General features: G+C 38.1%; 1 long non-coding RNA gene across 1 annotated transcript; it reads left to right on the top strand.

The window, feature by feature from the left end:
• The first annotated feature begins 6673 nt into the window (after positions 1-6673).
• LOC122238408 lies at positions 6674-13972 on the top strand. Its single transcript, XR_006217322.1, has 3 exons — positions 6674-6801; positions 10115-10177; positions 13892-13972. It is a non-coding gene; the product is annotated as an uncharacterized LOC122238408 (long non-coding RNA).
• Positions 13973-15175: the final 1203 nt, after the last annotated feature.

The following is a 15175-nucleotide window of genomic DNA, read 5'->3' as shown; positions in this document are numbered from 1 at the left end:
TCTATCCAACAAGACTACCATTCAGAATAGAAAATGCGATACAGAGTTTCCCAGACAGGAACGACTGGATGTCTCAGTCAGTTGGGCACCTGACTCTTGATCTTGGCTCAGGTCATAATATCATAGTTGTGGGATTGTGACCCGCATAAGGCTCTAAGCTCAGTGTGGAACCTGCTTGGGATTCTCTCTCTCCCTCTCTGTGCCATTCCCTTGCTTGCATGCTCGATCTCTCTTGCTCTCTCTCTCAAAATAAATTAATAAACATTTATAAAAGTAATTTCCCAGTCTTACTGCTCTACAGTCAGATCAACAAAAGTTAAGGGAATTCATGACCACTAAACCAGCCCTACAAGAAATATTAAAGGGAATTATTTGCATGGAAAGGAAAGACCATAAGTAAGAGTAAGAAAAGTAAGAAGCACAAAAGCATCAAAATTAAGTATATCTATAAAAATCAGTCAAAGGATTTGTAAAATAGGAGGATGTAAAGTGTTACACCACACACCTAAAACATGGAGGGGAGAGGAGTAAAGAATGAGTTCAGTCTTAAGTGACCATCAACTTAATATAGAGTACTATACGCAGAAGTTTTATATATAAACTTAATGATAATCACAAATCAGAAAACAGTAATAGATATGCAGAAAATAAAAAAACAAGGAATCCAAGCATACCACTAATGAAAGCCAGCAAACCATGAGAGTAGAGAGAACGGAAAGAAAAGAACAGAGAAGAACTACAAAACAACCATAAAACAAGCAACAAGTGGCAATAAGTACATACCTATTAATAATTACTTTAAAAGTGAATGGACTAAACACTCCAATGCAGCAAAAGCAGTTCTAAGAAGGAAGTTTATAGCAATATAGGTTTACCTCAAGAAGCAAGAAAAAAATTCTTAAATAATCTAACCTTACACTTAAAGGAGGTAGAAAGAAGAACAAACAGAAACCCAGATCAGTAGAAAGAAAGAAATAATAAAGATTAGAGAAAAAGTAAATGAAATAGAAACTAAAAAAAAAAAAAAAAAAAAAAAGAACAGATCAATGAACTAAGTACTGGCTCTTTGAAAAGATCATCAAAATTGATTTTGAAGAAAAGGAGAGAGAGGACTCAAACAAAATAAATGATAGAAGATAAATAACAGCCGACACCACAGAAATACAAAAGATTGTAAGAGAATATCATGACAAATATGAAAAGTTGTATGCCAAGAAATATGACAGCCAAGAAGAAATGGATAAATTCCTAGAAGCATATAACCCCACAAACCTGAATCAGGAAGAAATAGAAAATTAGAACAGCCTAATTACCAGCAATGAAATTGAATTAGTAATGAAAAAACTCTCAACAAACAAAAGTCCGGGACCAGATCGCTTCACAGATAAATTATACCACATATTTAAAGAAGAGTTAATATCTATTCTCAAATGATTCAAAAAATAAAAGAGAAAATAATTCCAAATTCATTCTATGAAGCCAGCATTACCTTGGTATCAAAACTGGGACTACAAAAAAGAGAACTATAGGCCGATATCTCTGATGAACATAGATGCAAAAATCCTCAGCAAAATATTAGCGAACCAAATCCTAGAATACATTAAAAAAATAATTCACCATGATCAAGTGGGATTTATTTCTGGGATTCAAGGGTGGTTCAAATTTGTAAATCAATCAATGTGATACATCACATCAATAAGAGAAAGGATAAAAACCATATGAATATTTAAAAAGAGGCAGAAAAAGCGTTTGACAAAATACAACATCCATTCATGATAAAAAATCCTCCACAAAGTAGGTTTAGAGGGAACATACCTCAGCATAACAAAGGCCATCTATGAAAAGCCCACAGCTAACATCACACTCAATGGTGAAAAACTGAGAGCTTTCCCCCTAAGATCAAGAACAAGACAAGGATGTCCAATCTCACCACTTTTATTCAACATTGTAGTGGAAGTCCTAGGCACACCCCTCAGACAAGAAAAAGAAATAAAAGGGATCAAAATTGGTTTGGAAGAAGTAAAGCTTTTACTATTTGCAGATGACATGATACTATATACAGAAAACCCTAAAGCTGATAAATGAATTCAGTAAGGTTGCAGGGTACAAAATCAACATATGGAAATCTGTTACATTTCTATATACTAATGAAGCAGCAGAAAGAGGAATTAATAAAGCAGTCCTGGAGTGCCTGGGTGGCTCAGTCGGTTAAGTGTCTGACTTAGGCTCAGGTCATGATCTCACTCACAGTTCGTGAGTTCAAGCCCTCCCTTGGGCTTGCTGCTGTCAGCACAGAGCCCACTTTAGATCCTCTGTCTTCCTGTCTCTCTGGTCCTTCCCTACTCGCACTCTCTCTCTCTCTCAAAGTAAGTCAATAATAAAAAAGAAAAGCAATCCCATTTACAACTGTACCAAAAATAATAAAATACCTAGGAATAAACTTAACCAAGGAGGAGAAAGACTTGTACTCTGAAAACTATAAAACATTGATGAAAGAAATTGAAGATGACACAAACAAATGGAAGGATATTCCATGGTCATAGATTGGAAGAACAAATATTATTAAAATGTCTATAATCCAAAAGCAATCTACATATTTAATACAATCTCTATCAAAATACCAACATCGTTTCTCATAGAACCAGCACAAATAATCCTAAAATTTGTATGGAACCACAAAAGACCCCAAATAACCAAAGCAGTCTTCAAAAAGAACAAAAGTGGAAGAATCACAATCCCAGATTCCAAGATATACCACAAAGCTGTAGTCATCAAAATAGTATGGTACTAGCACAAAAATGGACATGTAAATCAAGGCAACAGAATAGAGAGCCCAGAAATAAACACACGATTATGTGGTCAATTAATTTTCGACCAAAGAGGCAAGAATATGTAATGGGAAAAAGACAGTCTCTTTAATAAATGGTGTTGGGAAAACTGAACAGCTACATGCAAAAAATGAAAATGGACCATTTTCTTACACCGTATACAAAAATAAACTCAAATTGGATTAGAGACCTAAATGTGATACCTAAAACCAGAAAAATGCTAGGAGACATCAGGCAATAATTTCTTTGACATTGGCAATAGCGACATTTTTTCTAGATCTGTTTCTTGAGGCAAGGGAAACAAAAGCAAAAATAAACTATTGGAACTACATCAAAATAAAAACTTATGCACAGAAAAGTAAACAAAAAACAAAACTAGAAGACAATCTACTGAATGGGAGAAAATAGTTGCAAATGACATATCTGATTAAGGGATAATATCCAAAGCATATAAATAATTCATAAAACTCAACACCAGAAAACCATATAATCCAATTAAAAACGGGGAGAAGAGATGAACAGATATTTCTCTAAAGAAGACGTACTGATGACCAACAGATACATGAAAACATGCTCAACATCACTCATTATCAGGGAAATGCAAATCAAAAGCACAATGAGATGTTACTTTACATCTGTTAGAATGGCTAAAATAAAAAACACAAGAAACAACACATGTTGGTGAGGATGTGGAGAAAAGGAAACCCTCGCGCACTGTTGGTGGTAATGCAAGCTGGTGCAGCCACTGTGGAAAACAGTGTGGATGTTCCTCAAAAAATTAAAAATAGAGCTACCCTACAACCCAGCAATTGCACTACTGAGTATTTATCCAAAGGATACAAAAATGCAAATTCAAAGGAGCACATGCACTGTTTATAGCAGTGCTATCAACAATAGCCAAATTATGGAAAAAGCCCAATGTCCATCAACTGATGAATGGATTAAGAAGATGTGGTTTTATATATACAATGGAATACTACTTGGCTATGAGAAAGAATGAAATCTTGCCATTTGCAACAACATGGTTGAAACTTGGCTTGTGCCAAGCGAAATAAGTCAGTCAGAGAAAGACAGGCATTATATGATTTCACTCACGTGTGGAATTTGAGAAACTTAACAGATGATCACAGGGGAAGGGAAGGAAAAAATAAGATAAAAACAAAGAGGGAGGCAAACCACAAGAGACTCTTAAATACAGAAAACAAACTAAGGGTTGATGGGGTGGTGGGGTCAGGGAGTGGGTTAAATGGGTGATGGGCATTAAGGAGGGCACTTGTTGGGAGGAGCACTGGGTGTTATATGTAAGTGATGAATCACTGGGTTCTACTCCTGAAGCCAAGACTACATTGTGTGTTAACTAACTTGAGAATAAAGAAAAATTAATTAAAAAATGAAAAATAGAATTACCCTATGATCTAGTAATTACACTGCTGGGTATTTACCCAAAGTTTATGAAAACGTAATTCAAAAAGATATATGCACACCTGTGTTTATTGCAGCATTATTTACAATAGACAAAATATAGAAGCAGCCCAAATGTCCATGAATAGATAAATGGATAAAGAAGATGTGGTATATATAGAATGGATTATCATTCAGCCATAAAAAAGAATGAAACTTCGCCATTTGCAACAACATAGGTGGATCTAGAGAATACAATTCTAAGAGAATTAAGCAGTCAGAGAAAGTCAAACACCCTATAATCTCACTCACATGTGGAATTTAAGAAAAAAACAAACGAACAAAGAGAAAAGAGACAAACCAAAAAACATTTTCAACTATGGATAACTGCTGGTTACCAGAGGGGAGGTGGGTGTGGGGATGGGTGAAATAAGTGAAAGATATTAAGAGTACCTTACTGTGATGAGCATTAAGTAATGTATAGAATTGTTGAATTATTATATTGTATACCTGAAACTAATATAACACTGTATGTTAACCATACTGGAATTAAAATTAAAAAAATGTTGGGTGCATCCAGACAGTGGTATGTTATGCAGTGCTAAAAAGAAATGAGCTATCACTAAATTCTACTCCTGAAACCCAATACTACACTGTATGTTGACTAACTTGAATTTAAGTAAAATCATGCAAGAAAAAAAAGAAATGACGTATCAAGCCATGAAAAGACATGGAGAAACCTTAAATGCATATTACTAAGTGAAAGAATCCAGTCTGAAAAAGCTACATGCTATATGATTTAAACTATATGACCTTCTGGAAAAGGCACAACTATGGAGACAGTAAAAAGATTAGTGTTTTCCAGGGGTTAGGATGAAGGGAGAGATGAATAGGCAAATCATAGAGGATTTTTAGGGCAGTAAAACTATTCTGCATGATACATAATGGTGGATAAATGTCATTGTATATTTGTGCAAACCCACAGAATTCAGAGCACCAAGTGAACCCTAACCTAAAACTATGGATTTAGTGATTATGATATGTCAGTGTAGGTTCATTGATTGCTACAAATGCACCTACCTCTCTGGTGGGGGACGTTGATAATGGGGGGGGGCTATGCATGTGTGGAGGTAAGGGGTATATGGGAAAAATCTGAACTTTCTGTTCAATTTTGCTGTGAACCTAAAACTGTTCTAAAAAAGAAAGTATTAAAACAGAATAGGAGAAGTTTTGGGGGAGGCAGAGTGGCAAGAGCAAGCTGCAAGGTGTGTGATTTGTGAGTTCAGCAATGGCACGGTCACAGAGCAACACATAGGTGCACAGATGCTACCCTAAGATTCACGCTTTCCTGTTTTCATTTTATATTTTTTAGTTGGCTCTTCTTTCTACCTTTTGAATAGGGTTTAAAGTAAAAGCAATTTATCTACACATCATACAAATAGTTGGTAATAAGAAACTTGAGTGAGGAAACAATGAGAATAATTTATTTATTTAAAAAAATTTTTGATGTTTATTTTTGACAGAGAAAGAGACAGAGCACGAGAAGGGGAGGGACAGAGAGAGAGGGACACAGAATCCAAAGCAGGCTCCAGGCTCTTTTGGTGGCACAGAGCCTGATGCAGGGCTCAAACTCACCAACAATGAGTTGATGACCTGAGCTGAAATCGGATGCTTAACCAAAATGAGCCACCCAGGCTCCCCAACAATGAGAATAATCTAGATAAGCATTTTTAAAGATCAGAAATTTCATTTTTTTTCAAGTGCTAAGATAACATTTATTTAACAAGACCAGCATATTCTGTAGGGATAAAGGGCAAAGAAATTTGGACCAACAACATTGCAGATACTAAAATGCATCATCAAAGACCATCAGGGAATATTGATGTAAGCCCCATGAAAGCATTGGACAATACAGAGAAATAATTGTATGATCCTCCTAAGCTCCTTTATGAATCAATTTTTGCTTATAAAGGCAAACATACCATCTAATATTTATAGGCCAACTTCGTTTAAGAAGAGAAAAAGTATTCCTCTGTCACTCTGGAGCCTTCACTCAGAGGCTCAAGTGAAAGTGTCAATGCCTGAAACCCATTTCTGGTCATCCTGGTCTTTGTGTGATTGCTCATATCAAATGGTATGGTTGAACAGCCACTATATGTTTTTAAAGTATTTTGGTGATGTGAAATACCACTTGATAAAAATTAAAAGTGCAGGATACAAAACTGTATATAGTGTATGATGTTGATTTTGTAATGTGTTTGTGGGCTGAATTTCTCTAAGCTTCACTAGTGTAGCCTATGAATGCAAATGAGGCCTTATGAGTGGTTGTGATTGCCTCTATTTGCACAATTCAGTCTCACCTCCTGTGCCCAGGAGGCCCTGGCACTGTCTTATATGTACTTACAGAGAGTTCTATTGGTTTTCTTTACTTCAGATCTCTTTGTTGGTATCCAGGGCCTACTGACTCCAAAGTGCTCAGCTGAGATTCAAGGTGACACAACACACATATAAATCCAGATTCATATAGAAGAATGTCTAGAAGAAAGTATACCAACTGTTTTCTCTCCATGTGGTGAGATTATAGATTACATTTTGTGGGTTTTTTTGCATTTTCCAAATTGTTTTCAATGAACCAATCTTTTTTCTGAGAGAGAGAGAGAGAGGAGAAATTGTGCATGCATGTGCATGGACAAATGGAAGAGGAGCAGAGGGAGAGAGAGAATCTTAAGCAGGGTCCAGGCTCAGTGTGGAGTCTAACACAGGGCTTGGTCTCACCACCATGAGATCGTGACATGAGCTGAAATCAAGAGTTGGATGCTTAAACTAATGTGCCTTCAATGAACCTATTCTGCTTTTTTTTGGCCTTTTTTCTTTCTTTCTTCCTTTCTTTCTTTCTTTCTTTCTTTCTTTCTTTTTAATTTTATTTTTTATTTTTTTTAAATTTACATCCAAATTAGTATATAGTGAAACAATGATTTCAGGAGTAGATTCCTTAATGCCCCTTACCCATTTAGCCCATCCCCCCTCCCACAACCCCTCCAGTAACCCTCAGTTTGTTCTCCATATTTATGAGTCTCTTCTGTTTTGTCCCCCTCCCTGTTTTTGTATTATTTTTGTTTCCTTTCCCTTATGTTCATCTGTTTTGTCTCTTAAAGTCCTCATATGAGTGAAGTCATATGATTTGTGTCTTTCTCTGACTAATTTCACTTAGCATAATATCCTCCAGTTCCATCCATCTTGCAAATGGCAAGATTTCATTCTTTTTGATTGCCGAGTAATACTCCATTGTATTTATATACCACTTCTTCTTTATCCATTCATCCATTGATGGACATTTGGGCTCTTTCCAAACTTTGGCTATTGTTGATAGTGCTGCTATAAACATGGGGGTGCATGTGTCCCTTCGAAACAGCACGCCTGTATCCCGTGGATAAATGCCTAGTAATGCAATTGCTGGGTAGTAGGATAGTTCTATTTTTAGTTTTTTGAGGAACCTCCATACTGTTTTTCTAGAGTGGCTGCACCAACTTGCATTGCCACCAACAGGGCAAAAGAGATCCTCTTTCTCCGCATCCTCACCAATGTCTGTTGTTGCCTGAGTTGTTAATGTTAGCCATTCTGACAGGCGTGAGGTGGTATCTCATTGTGGTTTTGATTTGTATTTCCCTGAGGATGAGTGATGTTGAGCATTTTTTCATGTGTTGGTTGGCCATCTGGATGTCTTCCTTGGAGAAGTGTCTATTCATGTCTTTTGCCCATTTCTTCACTGGATTATTTGTTTTTTGGGTGCTGAGTTTGATAAGTTCTTTATGGATTTTGGATACTAACCCTTTAACTGATATGTCATTTGCAAATATCTTCTCCCATTCTGTCAGTTGCCTTTTAGTTTTGCTGATTGTTTCCTTTGCTGTGCAGAAGGTTTTATTAGGATGAGGTCCCAGTAGTTCATTTTTGCTTTTGTTTCCCTTGCCTCCAGAGACGTATTCAGTAAGAAGTTGCCACGGGCTTGATCAGAGAGGTTTTTGCCTGCTTTCTCCTCGAGGATTTTGATGGCTTCCTATCTTACATTTAGGTTTTTCATCCATTTTGAATTTATTTTTGTGTATGGTGTAAGAAAATGGTCCAGGTTCATTTTTCTGCATGTCGCTGTCCAGTTTTCCCAGCACCACTTGCTGAAGAGACTGTCTTTGTTCCATTGGATAGTCTTTCCTGCTTTGTCAAAGATGAGTTGGCCATATGTTTTTGGGTCTATTTCTGGGTTCTCTATTCGGTTCCACTGATCTGAGTGTCTTTTTCTTGTGCCAGTACCATACTGTCTTGATGATTACAGCTTTGTAGTATAGCTTGAAGTCTGGGATTGTGATGCCTCCTACTTTGGTTTTCTTTTTCAAGATTGCTTTGGCTATTCTGGGTCTTTTCTCGTTCCATACAAATTTTAGGATTATTTGTTCTAGCTCTGTAAAGAATGCTGGTGTTATTTTGATAGGGATTGCATTGAATATGTAGATTGCTTTGGGTAGTATCAACATTTTAACAATATTTGTTCTTCCTATCCAGCAGCATGGAATCTTTTTCCGTTTTTTTGTGTCTTCTTCAATTTCTTTCATAAGCTTTCTATAGTTTTCAGTGTATAGATTTTTTACCTCTGGATAAAGTAAGAGGAGAAATGGAGAAAAGAGGAAGGAAGTGGTGTGAAGAGAGAGAGGAAAAAAAAGAGAGAGGAAAGAGAGAGATTGAGGAAGAAAAGGCAGAAAGTAAACTTCATCTATTAGATCAAGGGAATGTGTTTTATGGATTATTCTAAACATGTGGCAAAGTTATAGGCCCTTTCCACATTGGAGGCTACCAGTTGCAGACCATATACTGACTTGCTTGGAAACTCAGTGACTTGCTGGCAAGCTGGAGAACTAACACTATTTGCCTATCATTCTCTCACTCTGAGGGACAAGCAAATCATTTTGCTCCTGTGGGTCTGACTTTCCCAGCTGCAAAACAGAAGGCTTGAGCTAGGTCTGATAGGTTTCTTGCAGCTCAGTCATGTGAGACCATAGTTCTTGTAGCAACAATATTCACTGAAGTCACATAGAGATGGTGTATAGATTGAGGGTACCCGAGAATCCTACCTATTCTAGGTAGAGTGGGATTCTGGCTTGAGGAAACAGGTGACAGTGCATGTGAGATGGGTCCTTTGGGTTTCCTGGAGGATGGCTGGGGATATGTGGGACCAATAACAGTGTGAAGCTTAGTGGTATGTTAAAAAACAAGTGGGCCAGCAGATGGTTAGAGCTGTGGGAGACTGGAGTGCCTGCATGCTTTCCTGTTTTTCCTATTCAGCTCAGGGAAGATCTGGCAAAATGCAACAGATAGGGTATCCCCACAAGGGTATTCTTGTGAAGGAACACTGATTGTATATTAGCATTTCCTAATTCTAATGATCCCCATAGTCTCTCTGTATTTTTCTAAGAAACCTGACAAAAACTTGCCAAAAAACTGAAAGAATTTGACATCCATTCTCTCACAGTATTAAGTACTGCCTTTCTAAACTTGACTTTCTATAGACCAGGAGGTACCAGTGTGACCTATAGAAGGATTCTTCTGGCATGGGATCCAACATACCTAAGAAGTCAGTTCCTTAAATATTGATGGCTTAATATTTTTTCATTCATGAGTCTCAGAACTTTATTTTTGTTATGGGTTGGTATTTTTCCTTGAAGGTAATTATGTACAATACTTAAACTAGAGGTTTTTAAATTTTAATTAATGGAAATAAATATTTCATTTGAAATATTCACCAATTTTTAAAAAACTTTTCCCACTCTCCTCTGAAAATTCAATTTCCTTAAGAAGTATGTATCTTGTATGGCTTTTTTTCTTTTTGGCCCCAGAAAATCTTAACACTGCTGGAATTTGAGGACATTTTACAGCTCTGTAGAGAGGACAAGTGTCTGGTAAGTTCTCTTTTCCATGTGCTCTACTGTCATCCATCCAACTCAGCTGTCTCCAACCCAGGGGGCAACTTACAGCAAAAAGAAAGAAGCTGAACATAAAGAATCTGAGGAGTTAATTGCAACATTAAAAAGTATTCAAATAACATAAAATAGCGCTTTATCATTTATAGTGTGTTCACACACAGTATTTCGTGTGAGTACTTCATGTGTGCTATAATGGATGAAAAGGTTTTGCTGAAAACTTACCAGTTTTCTTTGATGTACCACTTCATGTCCTACATGTCCCCTTCATTTCCAAAATCATTGTGCCATGTCATTCTTTTGTTCAATAAATGGATATTTAATGATACAGCTAGGCAGTGTACTAGATGCTGGGATACAACAGTGAAAAGACAGATACTGACTCTGTCTACTTGGGACTTATAATCAAGTGTAAAAAGTAAGCTATTAACAAATTCTTTTCTACCTGGTTTGAGAGTGTTATCTCAGAATAAAGAGGGCTTGGGAGCATAAAACAATGACTCAGGAATAGTGTACCAGTCAGGGTCTGAGCAGAATTCTACTCAAAGAATAAGGCAATTTACAGAAGTGTCAACAGACTTGTGCAAACCAGCAGTGGAGGTCGAGTCACTTAGGGACTAGCAGTCATGGGGAAGCCATTATATACCTCATCTGGTGAGGTATGTACCATAGAGATAATAGCACCATTGAGAATAGGACACAGTTGATCCTAGAACCCCAGGGCCAGAGCAGGAAAGGAACAAGGGAAGAAATACCCTGAACTCTTTCTCTTCTTTCCTTTGGCTCTCCTACAAGTGCTTCCACTGGCCATCCTAGCCAGAACTAGAGGGCAAAGAAGCCCCAGAGAGGCAGTTGGTATGTCTTAGCTTTCTGACACATAGAGCAGGGTAGGAAAGAACATAAAAAGTACTGGAGAGGAGGAAGAAGAAATGAGAATCACCCTTACAGAGAGCCTCCTTAAGGATGAAATAGTTTATGTTGAAATATGAAGGACATAGGAATTAGCTAGGCTAGGGATAGGGAAAAGGAAGGTTTCAAACACTGGTAATGGCATGTTTGAATGTCCTGACATGAACAAGCAGGGCATGTTCAAGGAATAAAAAACACAGCATATGGCTGGTATGAAAAGAGCCAAGAGAAGCATGGCATGAAATGAAATATCTCAATGATTCAGGATTTTATCTTAAGAGTAATGGGAAATCATGGAAGTCTTTGGGTAGAAACTGACCTGAATCAATTTCATATTTTAAATGGTTATTCTGGCTCCCATGTGAATAATAGTTTGGAGGGATCAAGAATGAAAGCAGGGAGATCAGGTAGGAAACTGTGAGAAATAAAGGTGATGAAGCAGTAAAAAGAAGTAGACATATTTGAGAGATTATAGTGGGAAGATCATCAGGACTTGGGGATTAATTAGTAATGAATAGAGTATGGTGGGGAGTGGTCAAAAACAACTCCCTGGTGATTGCATGATAATCCCATTTACTGAGGTAGAAACCACCAAAAAGCAGCTTTACTAGTTGGACATGAATTTGTGTCACTCATGGATGGAGACATCCAGTAGGAAATTGTGTTATGTGACTCTGGACTTCAGAGGGTGTCATCTGGGCTGGAGATACTGATTTGGGAGTCACTAGCACATAGAAGAAGATCACAGTCAAGAGGATGAATAAGACTATCCAGGAACAGAATGTCAACTTAAGGCATAAGAATAGAGCCCTAAGGTGGGGAAGTTTTAAAGATTCACTTAAGAAGGAGTGACTTTAGGAGATTGAAGAGCAGCAAAGGAGAAGCAAAACCAAGAGCATGCAGTGTGGCCGCCAAGGGAGCACAGTGCTTGGAAGAAAGGAGGTAGTCAGCTGTGTTGTGTTCAGGTTCTGATTATCTTGTGATAAATCCACTGCAATGAAGTCTTCCTACCCAATTTCCAAGATCTTCTTTAGTCTTGACAGACACAGAGATTCAGGAATCATCTTTTGCACATTTTGCTTTTATTCTATATTTTTCCTTCTCAGAAACTTTTAAGTACTTCAAGACAAAAACAGAAATTCCTCTTTCAATATCTTTTAAAAATATTAAAAAAAATTTTTTTAAGTTTATTTATTTATTTTGAAAGAGAGAGAACACAAGCAGGGGAGGGCCAGAGAGAGAGGGAGAGAGAGAGAATCCCAAGCAGGCTCTGCACTGTCAGTGCACAGCCCAATGTGGGGCTTGAACTCAGGAACCAAGAGATCATGACCTGACCCTAAATTAAGAGTCTGATGCTCAACTGACTAGCCACCCAGGAATCCTTCTTACTTCAAGATCTTAAAGTTGTCTATTAATTAATTTTCCTCACTTTGGCTATCTTAGAATAAGTATATATAAGTATAAAATAAATACAAGTATGGAATAAAATGATAGCTATAGAATAAAAACACAGTAGGTATTATTATCTTTACTACAAGAATAATTGAGAGTAAGCAGCATACATCTATAAGCCAAATGTGAAATTGGAGGTACTCTGATTGAATGAAAAGATGCTTGCATGTACTGAATGAGAGGGTGAAGCAAGCTGAGGACCAACACTAGAACTTAATAGTCAGAGTGGCTGCATCAAAAAAAAAATTCTTAACCTTCTACCAAGGCAGATTGTTAAGCCAAGGTTAGAGCCTGACTGGGAAAATAGAGACCCTGCCATGGAGGGTGAAGACAATGAGTGGATACTCCCAAATATTTTGATTTCTCAGACTCCTTGAACCATCTGGTGAGGGTCACTTCAGGGAACCCACACCTCCCTATTAAAAACCAACATGATGCCATGCTAGAAGACAATGAAGAGACCTGTCCCTCACAAGGCAACAGGTGCTCATCTCAGGATCTTCTCCTCCTCTCATTTGGTCAACTACTCCTAGAACTAGAGCCGATTCTCAGCCCAATCCAGCAAGAGCTATGCTGGGCTGAAGCAGAGAAGAGACAGTATTCCCCAAAGGAGCTGCAAGAGCTAGTCAGTATGTTCTTGCAGGAGCCAGGTATATGTGTATGAGCTTGGATGCTGAGGGTGTTTGATCGAGAAGACCAGAAGATAAGATCTGATAAGTGAACATTTTCCAAAGATACAGAATTTGACATTTTGCAAATTTATTATTAGGATGGGTTCTAGAAGCATGGGAAAAAAATCATAGGTTACAACTAAACAATGTTGAAATGCAGAATTGCTATAAGAAATAGTGGAGAAAGGGAATTAAAGGCTTCAGGATTTGGATATGCATGGATGAGTGGGTTTCACAAGAAAGCCTGGAGGACACACCATTTACCAAGGCCATAAAAGTGCACTAGTGAGAGTAGCACCAGCATCACTTAGAATCTCAATGGTAGTTATCCTTTATAGGCCAGGGCTGACAGTCGATGAGGTTGTTTCTGAATGTGGCATACATTCATCTAAAAGTGGAGATGACAGAAGCCTGCAACAATAAAGCCCAGGTTGTGACACTTAACTGCCAGACACCAGGGGGTTTCCATTATCATCACAGTTGGCAAGAATGGAATGGCAGCCAAGGAGGCCTGACCTGCAGAGAAGTATGGAGATAATTAATAGCACACAGTGTTTCCAGATGGGCAGCCAGTAAGACTATCATTCAGTCTGTATGAGGAGAAAAAAATCATGGATGATTGCCCTAAATTGATTATAAAAAGACACAATCTCATTTCTAGTTTCCAGACCCGAGCCAGTTTTCAGATCTAGAATCTGCTAACTGGAGAGCCAGGAGCTGTGGGATGATACATGAGTCGTAAGGCCAGGTGAGTACCAAAACAATCCTTTTTAAGATGGAAGTGGTGCAACTGGAATCAATAGGCATAAGCCAACTGTGGGAGCAGATTGCCTGGGCGCCCAAGCATCCACCTCTATTGCATCATCACCCTGTTTCCAAATCACACCTATGATTGTATTGGGAATTCCAATCAAACACCTGAAGGAGCAGGGAAAAGTTTGAGCTTGGTTTATGGATGAATCAGCTTGGTATATGGGCTGTAGCTAAAAATGGAAAGCAGCTACACTGATGTCCACTCAGAGGTAGGCTTGAAAGACAGGGTTAAAGGAAATTGTTCCCAACAGGCAAGATGGTGTACCTGGTCCTGGTCACCTACTATTTGTGGAAAGAGGAATAGCTTGAATTAGAAAGTATATGGACTCATGGACATGGCAAATGGTGTGGCTTGGAATGAAAAGATAAGTTTGGTGACAAGGATTCTGGATTAAAGAAATGTGAAAGGACATATGGGAGAGGACATGAAGTGTAAATATTTTGGTATCACATGTTCTGACCAGAGAACATCTACTGAAGAGTCACTAGGCTGAAAAGTATACAGACAATTTGGACAGTGGGTACCAGCCAACCTCCATCATTGACCAGCCCAGTGTTATCACAATAGGCAAATGAAAAAAGTGACCACGGAAGCAGAGAGGGAGGTTACATTGGGCCCGATAGCTTAGACTCAAACTTACTGATTTAGGTACTGTTGCCTCCAAATATCCAATAAGCAACAGAGACCAGCAGAGACCTTTGCCTGGCACCATTCCTTTGTGTTGCACAGGATTCCATGATCAGGAAGTAGAAGCAGTAGCGACTGCACTTATTGTTACTCCCCATGATTCATTGAAGGACTTTATGCTTTCCATTCGAATCTACATCTCTGGGCTGTTCAGGAATAAAAGCCTGATTTCCAATAGTGGGACTTTAGTCAGGGATCCTGGGAAGCAGCTCACTGATTAATCTGTAAATACGTCTAGGGCACTTTGTGTTCCTTGTGTCCAGAGACTGGCAGGCAAGAAAAGTCACTGTCTTGGCAGGGGTAATTGACACCAATCATTAGAAGGAAATAAGGGACATGGAAGAACATGGAAGAATCCAGAGTGATCCACATGGGTACCTCTTGGCTTCCTTTTGCCAACTGTGAATATAAGTTTTGGCAAACCTAGAATAAGTAATCATGGAG

This window comes from Panthera tigris, chromosome B2, assembly GCF_018350195.1.
Source record: "Panthera tigris isolate Pti1 chromosome B2, P.tigris_Pti1_mat1.1, whole genome shotgun sequence".
NCBI lineage: Eukaryota > Metazoa > Chordata > Mammalia > Carnivora > Felidae > Panthera > Panthera tigris.
This window is presented reverse-complemented; position numbering and strand designations above follow the sequence as displayed.